This window comes from Meleagris gallopavo, chromosome 6, assembly GCF_000146605.3.
Source record: "Meleagris gallopavo isolate NT-WF06-2002-E0010 breed Aviagen turkey brand Nicholas breeding stock chromosome 6, Turkey_5.1, whole genome shotgun sequence".
NCBI classification, from domain to species: domain Eukaryota; kingdom Metazoa; phylum Chordata; class Aves; order Galliformes; family Phasianidae; genus Meleagris; species Meleagris gallopavo.
The window spans coordinates 29,242,284-29,251,570 of NC_015016.2; the positions used below are offsets into that span (position 1 = coordinate 29,242,284).

Consider the following 9,287-nt stretch of genomic DNA (forward strand, 5'->3'; position numbering starts at 1 on the left):
TGTTAACGGCCCTCGGGGGCGGTTGCAGCGGGCGGCGGGCGGGTGGGGTGAGGGTCTCGTCCCGCCCCACGCACACGCGGCGCTCCCTGCAGCTGGGAGCTGCCGGATGTGTCCTGTGGGAGCTCCACGGCTTCTGCAGAGCCCTCGGCTCCGGTGCGAGCTGCCCTCCTGGAGTCCCTCCCTCCTCCGGTGTCCGTGTGGTGCTGACTGCAGGCTGGGATAGGTTTTAAGGCTATCAACAGACACAAATCTCCTTTTCATGCAAGCGAAGCGTATACTGATGGATAACAGTCATATGCTTCCTTCCCCATGCTCATATCGGGGCGTGTAGGCTTCAGTATGGTAATCGCCAATTAGCAGGGACCTGCAATCTTAATGACTGCTAAATGTTTGTAATTGGACCGTAATTTGTCTGTATGCTGACTCTGTATTTTTCGAATACCACCGTTCAAAATTGACTTTCACATTTTATGGGATAAACTTTTTTTTTTTCTCGAGATGTTCTTGGCTAATGAAAAATTGAAGGCACAGTAAAGAAATCCCTTTATATGTTGTATTAAAAGTAGATAAAAGACGTATTGAATAGCTAAACAGGCCTCCTGAAATGGTTAAACGCCATTTATTGGCAAATTAGAAATCTGATAATGTTGAAAAAACTTGTCCTTGAGGCAGAGAGTCTGCGACTATTTCTTTATTTGGAAGGCAGTCAGTGCTTCATACAGGATAGCTGTTGAACGCTAATTAGACACCACATAACAAACACTTGGGGACATATTCCAGCACAAACTTAGGAGCCTGGTATGTTCAGGAGTAAAGGTAAATGTCATTACAAGGGAGTAACCGACACCGAGTGGAGTCTAAGCCTTTTTTTTCTTTGGAATTACTGTTTCCACAGAATCACTCAACAGATAACATCATGTTAGTAGTTACTGATGTATTCATCCACTTTCTTCAGTGCTAGGGATACCGCCTGCAACTGTTAAGGAAGCAGCTGGCTTTTTAATACAAATAAACCGGGCTCTGAGACTGTCAATCTTCTTTGTTTGACAGAGAGGAGTTCCCGCCTGCACTGAAAGAATAGCTCAACATCTGTCATCCCATTCTCTGCCATGGCCCAAAATCAGGAAGACTACAGCTGTCCTACTCCTTTCAGATACTTCTGGGACAGAGAGGTAGGAGGACTGAGTGTTTGGTCAGCGTGTTCATCACGCATTAAGCAAGGCTCTACAAGACCTTGCATGTAATTGCATTGTTTTCCCACTGCCTGAATAGCAGAATTTGCAGTTTAAAAGGTCCTATGTGCTCTCTCTTTCTCTCTTTTTTTTTTTATTTGTCTAACTAGTTCAGTCTGAACTCACATTTGTTAATAGAATGCATTTTAATTGAATTTAAAGTTGTTAGCGATAATTTATACCTAAGTGAGTGGCATATGGGCATGTAAATTTCAGATTTATGCATGAGTGTAAAGCAGAAAATATTTATTCTTACAGGTTGGAAATTACACTACAAATGCTGAGTGCTGGATGAAGATGAAAACAAGAGATGTACATTAGTGCATTCTTTGCAAGCCCCCAAATAGTATCTTTTATGATATCTCTGTATGGAAAAGAGGGAAAGGAATGGGGAGGAAGGGAAAAGGCTGGGAAGACTATGTTACCACTTTAAAAAATGTTTAACCACAAACTTTCATCAGTTCATTTGTTTAATATCTAGCAAATTAGTAAATATACATATATGTATAAAATAGAAATTCAAGACAATTTTTTGAGTGAATTATACTATTTTCTTACAGTAGCAGTCAAGTTAGTAGTTAGCGGTAGATTGTGTGTTTCTTTTCTTACAGCCACAATTGAGAACTGCTGCAGTAAACATCAGAGTCCAAACCAGTGGCAATTACTTTAGGTATACATCTCTCCAACCTGCAGTTTAACTTCACAGTCCCAAGATTTGGGGAAAGCATAACAAAGTGTAAAATGCTCAGAGGAATTTAGGCGTTGTGAAAACAGGAGAATCCACAAACTGAAGTTAGGCCTTCGGGCTCCCTGTCATACCTATGGTGACAGCCAAACTGTGGTTATGCGGTGATTCTGATTTGGCTGACATCCATGCTGCTGAAAGAACAGCTCAGCTGCACTGTCATGCTGTTACCTCCTACGTAGACTGAAGTGTGTTACATAATGTTTACTTGCTGATCTTTGGCACAGAAAAATGATGGCAAAAAGAAGGCGATTTCTCAACAAGACTGGTCTTGATTCATTTAGGATTTTATAAATAAAAATAAATTAATTACATTTTTCCACAGATGTACCCGTGTAATCCCAAGAAATTTATTTTTAGAAAGTGATAGAAAAACAGGTTTAGGCTCACAGACTCTGTTTGCAGAATGCAGAAGTAAAAAACACCAGAAATATGAAAATCTGCACTGAAGAAGAGAATGAGATCCACCCATACCCTTCAGTCTCTCTGGATCAGGAACAGAAGAAAATACCTTCTGTTTAATCATCTTTTTTCCACATACCTGCCAAACTTTTTTTTTTTTGTGCCCTGTGTAGGGTGAAGTTCTTGTCTTCATCAAGTCCCTTGATATTTGGAGACAGCAACCAATCTGGTATCTCCCAAGGTATATAAGTTTGTGCTCCTCTGTCTCCATAGCATTGGATCTAATATCCAGAGCATCAGGGGAAGTTTTTAGTCAAAAGAAATGTCATTTAAGGGAAGGATGGGGATTCACTACGCTGCCCAAAGACAGGAAGCACATCTGCTTGTTTCTGCTGGAGAAGAAACTTGGAAGTGGGTTAGTTGTTGTCCATCTCTCATTCCTTGGAAAAGGCAGTTAGCAGTTGAAATAAATCAAGTCTGGCCTGTAAATTCCATTTTTCAACAGGAATATCCCCATAAGTTTTCTTTAGATCACAGTGTACAGAAATTTCCCTGGGCTTTGGAACAGAAGGCAAAAAAAAACTATTGCTAGTTCTACACAGCCTATGTGTTTTGTTACATGTCTTTTTAATGAGTCCTGAAATTTTCAAAAGAGCATTTTGTTCTCAAATCTGGAAGAATACCAAATATTTTGACACCATACAATTACAAGAATTATCAATATTGTAACATATCCTGGAGGTATTATGACTGAGTACCTCCCCAAAATCTTTCCAGAAGGCAGATCCTAAAGGTTAATAAGCTTAGAAAGAGTTTAATGAGTATAAAGACACTGAAGTAATTCAGAGCATTTGTCTTTGTTCTGAGAAAAGGAGTCACACTTATATTCTTTATTACGGAGTGTAGCTTGTGCTTTGGATTGACAAACTTCAAAGGGAAGTTGGATTAACTTAAGTGAAATAGAGACAAATTTTCAACCTTATACGACCTTACCAAGATTATATTGTCAGACAGCTACCAGAAAAATTCTTTCCACTGTTAAAGTGAGAAACGACACTCCTATCGGTTACATCAAGATCCTTTAATACAGTGTTAAATTTGCATAACAAATATAAAAAATTATAGAATTTATATAACAAAGCAAGCAGAACTGTTAACATGGTTATCCCAATCTACACACAAGTAACTCTGATAAAGGGAAAACTGTCTCACGAAGGGAAAACTGTCTCATGAATTCCTGGCATAGATCACAGAGTATATATGCTGGTTTCTTAGTTCAAAAAAGACAGGGATCTCATAGAAGAAGTTCAGTGGAGGGTCACAAAGATGACTAAGGACCTGGGGCATCTCTCATATGAGGAAAGGCTGGGTCTGTTGAGCTTGGAGAAAAGAAGACTAAGAGGGGATTTGATCAATGTTTATAAATATCCTGATGGAGGTGGGAGGCAAAGGATGAGGCCAGACTTGGTGGTTCTTGATGGTGTGTAGTGATAGGACAATGAGTAATGACCTAAAACTTGAACATAGGAAGTTCCACTCAAACATGCAGAAGAACTTCTTTACGGTAAGCGTGATGGAGCACTGGAATTGGGTGCCCAGAGGAGTTGTGGAGTCTCCTTCTATGGAAATATTCAAGACCTGACTGGATGCCCACCTGTGCGACCTATTGTAGACTACTTGTTTTAGCAGAGAGGTTGGACTCAATGATCTCTTGAAGTAACTTCCAACCCCTGCAATTCTGTGATTCTGTGATTCTCAGTCTTTAGCATCCATACCATCCCACAGCTGTACAACTACCCTACAGAGCTTATTCCAGCAGATTACCTCTTGCTGTCTCAGTGATCCCAATGAGACTCTATCATCCCAAAGGCTCCAGAATTCACCCACTGAGTTGTTCCAACCAGTTTCCAGGTCCTTTTGCTCCATACCATAATGTGGGTAGGAGTCTACTCCAGGCTATGAATCATTTTGTCTCAGGTGAAGGCATTGTGATTGTCCCCGATTTCTAGACTGTGTTTGCACTTTTTTGCTCCACTTAACTTAGCTAATAGTTAAATTGTTGTCTGAACAAGATGAAAATTTCTTTGTTATGTAAAGAAGAGCCCTTGAGTCCAAAGATTATTTGTGGGTCTAGGTCTTTTATGGAAAAGAAAATAATCAAATGCTAAATAAATATATTGTACATTTCTACTGGAGATAGTGATCAGCCAAGTACCACCTTTAGAGATACGTGTTATGGATGGTTGCACAGGTCACCAAAATGCAGTGTGAGAATGTTGTTGTGTCCTGCCCGTGCTTCTAATTCAGCTCCTCATTGTTCTCTTGCTTGGAGCTTTGATAGCTGATGTGACAAACTGTATAATGGAAAGTCAGACTGAACAATACTGTACACTCTGGTCTACTGCTATTTCTGGCTTATTAGATCCATCATTAGAGCATCAACAGCCTACTGAGAACTGGAGTACAGTGGTGATAACTGCCAAGTCATTGCCCATTCATTGACTGGTTGCCTCTCTGTGTAGGCAATAAATGCATCCTGGTGCAAAACTTGAATATTTCTTACGGAAGAATCAGGTTATAAAATAGGATGAGAATCAGTAAGTAGCCAAATATAGAGCATAGCGGTTGTAATGGAACCTGCCACACACACATGTGCACGGCTTGTAGTTTTGGGGTATAAATTATTTTGTCTTTGATTATCAAAGGGATATGAGTTATAACATGAAAAACAAAGAGATGGGAACAGTCAGAATTCAACCAGGAAATGAGATAAGTGTACAGGGATGTACTTGGAGAAGGGCACTACTGGCACAAAATCCTCTCAAGATTTGTCACAACATTTCACAGCTGCAAAGCAAAACAACTGCAAAATCTCCTGGTAGGATGTCACATGCTGTATGGGAACTGTTGAATCATGGCCTGCATCTCTAATTGATCACCTAAGGAGAGTACTGAGTCAGCCATGGGAACACAGGTGAAGGCAATTCACCTATGTGATTGGAAGGGGTGGATCCAGGTCTGGATCCCATTTAAGGGCTGACTGCCACTGAGGAAGAATCTTTCTCTAGAGATTGCTCCTTGTGGAGTTTTTGTGAGCCTGCAATACAGGTGAGCACTCTTCGTTTATATCTGATTAGCTTTTCTGGACCTGATAATCATACTAGCCAAATTTCTCTGTATACTTATTGCTCATACAATACTATACAGCATCTGTATACTTATTGATGTTACGCATGTATTCTTGTGGTGGGTTCATATTGAGCTCAGCAACTACCATTGCAGCTGTCCTTGTGTTATTCTGACCTTGTAGAAGGTGGTGGTGTGAATCACAAGGAGTCAGTGATGCCAAAGAGCCATCCTGGGCATTCCTCTCTCAGGCAATGAGCTGAGGTGGTTCAACATCATATCAGAATCTGCTGGAATATAACGAAAAAGTGAGAAGCTGCTGTAAGTAAAATCTGCATAGGCAAAAAGAGAAAGAAAACTCTCGGGGTGAAAATAGCTGAATGTTATCGTGGATTAAAGGATTTTCCCAGAATCCTAATGCTCACAGTGACCTCTTGTCTATCCCTGTTGTAGTCTCAGGCTTCTCAAGTGATTCAAGCAGGTGTTATGTAAGTGGCCACTTGCTGTGTGTTCCTTACTTTGAGTGCACATCTTAGATGCTCGAGACTGAGTCACAGAAGTGCTGAGTGTTCACAGATGCTGCTGAAATCAATGGGATTTGTGCTTTAAATGTATGAAGTACCATAAAAATGCTAAGTATCTTGCAAAATCTGGCTCTAAGCACCTCATATTGAGGACCCAAATTAGTGGACATGTTCATTAATCTTGACCATAACGGCTCAATACTTCAGTTCCCCATCTGTAAAGTGAGTCTAATAGTACAGTCTCACTTTACAGATTTAAAGATAAATTAATTAGTGTTTGGGAAGCACTCAGAAACCCAGCAGCAAATGCTGTAGAAACACCCATAAAGATATTAATAATTCAGTATTCTGCACAGGGTTTGAATGATGTGCAGTAAGGAAGGCATGGAGACACATATTGAGTGATAAGAATAAAAAGAATATTGAACAGCTGCTCACTCTGGGAGCATCGTCCATCCTATGCACTGAATGATGTATGTGTCTGTGCAGTTAAAGACTTATTATCATGCGTATGTGCAACGAGCACAAATTAAAGTTTCGAAGGCAATGGATTGTTCTGAAGTTTAGACAGCTTAAATCTGCAATAAGAACATACGTTCAACATTTATTTATTTATTGTGATCATCTCTGTATTTTTGTGTTTCTATCCTGGAAGATACAGAAGGTTTTCTGTGTTGGTGAACTCAGTGATTAATTACATGACACAGCCACATGGCCAAGTTCACTGTGGGAACAAATATATTGATTTCTAGGGGTGAATTTAGCTCAAATCTTTGTCTCGCGTAGTTTCATAGTGGATGCTGGTTAGAAGTGGGACAGAAAATGTTTTCCAGGGACAGACTAACAACCTCATCTTTTGGCCTTACTTTGTGTCAGGGTTTTTGGTGGTTAATGTAGTGTTTAGATAATTTTGAAAACTTCCATTCCAAAAATGAAGCTATTGCCAAAGCAAAATTTCCTCTATTTACATATAAATATCCCCGTTCAGTGTGACTGAATACCTTTCTCATTTATAATGAAATAGCTACGAGCACACCAATCAAATTGTGAGACACAGGTGTCTGATTAAACTGGCTGTATATATCTTCAGATGCAAACCAATCTTTCTGAATTCTACCTGATCCAAACGTATAATTTGTATTAAATCTATTCTGAATTATGAATGGATTCCTCAATCAGATTACTTGATCTCAACCATATACCTTGCAAAATCTTTACAGTAAAAATGTCTTCTGCTCATGTAAGTGTATAGGTCTATTTTTAGTATGTAATATCTCTTTAGATAAAGGACCAAAAGCTTGGATTTTCATACTGATGTGGAACAGCCAATGAACACTGTGCTCTTGTACTGTCTGTGAACAGACCACAGTCTGTTCATTTCGAACCTGTCACCCACTTAACACTTCAAATTTTGGAAAGAATTGAGCTAGTATTTTAAAGTTATGTTTGACTGGTCATTTAAAAACAGTTACACATACCTGCTTCTCCATTTTCTTTAACCTCACTTTATCTTAGATTTCATAGCAAACGTCATGGGTTCTAAACTAGATGCAGTTCTGTTCCTGGCTAGGTTTTCTTCTTATGGTAATTTAAAGCTCATTTCAGAGAAGAGTGTACGTAGGTTCATCACTTGTCATGAGAGAATTTTAAGTATTAAATCATATTGATTTAAGCAAACCCTTTATTTTATTTGCATTTCCAAATACTTTTCTGAACACGGAGACCTTTCTATGGAGAATACGTCATTGTTTGTAATTCCCCTTTTTACTTTTTTTTTCCCTAGAAACTTGTTATCTACTCCAAGATTAAAAGCATTCTAAAACATATAAGCTGCGAGAAATAGCTATCTTGTTGATTTCCAGGAAGTCTACAATACTCCATCTAATGTATTCAATGAATTATTTATTTCTTAAAGAGATACAATAAATCTTTACCTACTGTATTTGATGATTTTCATAGTAGGAATAATAAGTAACATGATTTGAGTGTGATTGGAACCTAGTACCAGAAGGGGGGGAGGAAGGGAGGTCTATTTAGACTATTTACTTAGTATATTGGAAGAGAATAAATCTGAAAACGGTCTGAATATCACTATCAACATTTTCAGGTGAGGAGAAAGCATGCGTATTTCCACTGAAATTAGTGATCAGGAATGTCTTAAGTACTTTCTGTTGAAGGAGCAGCTTAGGTGCAAAAGCATAATGGTGATGTTCAGTGCCATTGTTCTGTTACATTGGAGTGAGTACAAGGTAATTCCATTGATTTCAGTGGGCCTTGGGCTAACTGAGAATAGAATGTGGCCCCATGATAGCTGGGGGTGGGATGAGTGATAGGAATATAAATAACCTGAGATAACTACTTGAAATACCAATGCTATGCAAGATGGTGTCTCTCTAAGACTGATCCTGTACTGTGTCAGAAAAAAAATTATCTCCCATTTAGATCTTGCAGTTTAGAAAATTATATCAGAACAGTTTTTTTGACTTTTCTTTTTGATGTTGCTATATTTTATTAATGTCATGCGCTGAAAGATTCATTGAAAGATCTCGAGTGTTCCTCAGAGATGCTATGTCTCACAACTGATCTTGAATTAGGCAGAAAGTTTTAAGTTAGTCTAATGTTTCTTGACAATTAGTAAAGGAAGCTGTCAAGTCCTTGGTGTTACTGCTGTGTGTGCAGTGGCTAACAGATCAGGAAAAAAAAAAGTATGAATTGCAGTTTTTTATTACTGTTTTCTAAGTTGCAGCATCTTGCAGAACACTTATGTGCAATACAGACACTTCAGAATTTTGGTTTGATTTGTTTTCTGCATTCTCATTCTGTTCCATGTAGACACTGCCATTTTGTCTGTATTAACATTTATTTATGGGTTGGAGACACTAGATAAAGCAGAGCTTCAGGTTTTAAAGCAATAACTTCCTCTCACCAGCTTCTGCATGAAGCTATATTTGGTATGGGTTAGCTGCACTGTGGTCATGCCCTAGGTAGAATTGGCAGCAAAGCGCAAACTATGTTCATGCATCTGTATGCACTGTCCATTCACCTCTGAGGCTTCAGGGATGTAGTCAGACCTGCAATCATTAAATCACCTTGAGGTCCAGTTCTTCCAGATCACTGGTGCTATATAAATGCATATTATCAGAGTTTTAGTCATCAGAATACCTGATCTTTGGAATATGCTGTTAAATAGCAAACAGGCTGACTTAAGTAATTTCAGCTTATACACTTCCTTACTTTAACATGTCTTCTTAAAAAAAA

General features: G+C 38.9%; 1 long non-coding RNA gene across 1 annotated transcript; it reads left to right on the plus strand.

Moving 5' to 3' along the window:
* The first annotated feature begins 12 nt into the window (after positions 1-12).
* Positions 13-1,750, plus strand: LOC109368224. The gene is made up of 3 exons (XR_002116043.1): positions 13-153; positions 1,051-1,172; positions 1,491-1,750. It is a non-coding gene; the product is annotated as an uncharacterized LOC109368224 (long non-coding RNA).
* The last annotated feature ends 7,537 nt before the right edge of the window (positions 1,751-9,287 follow it).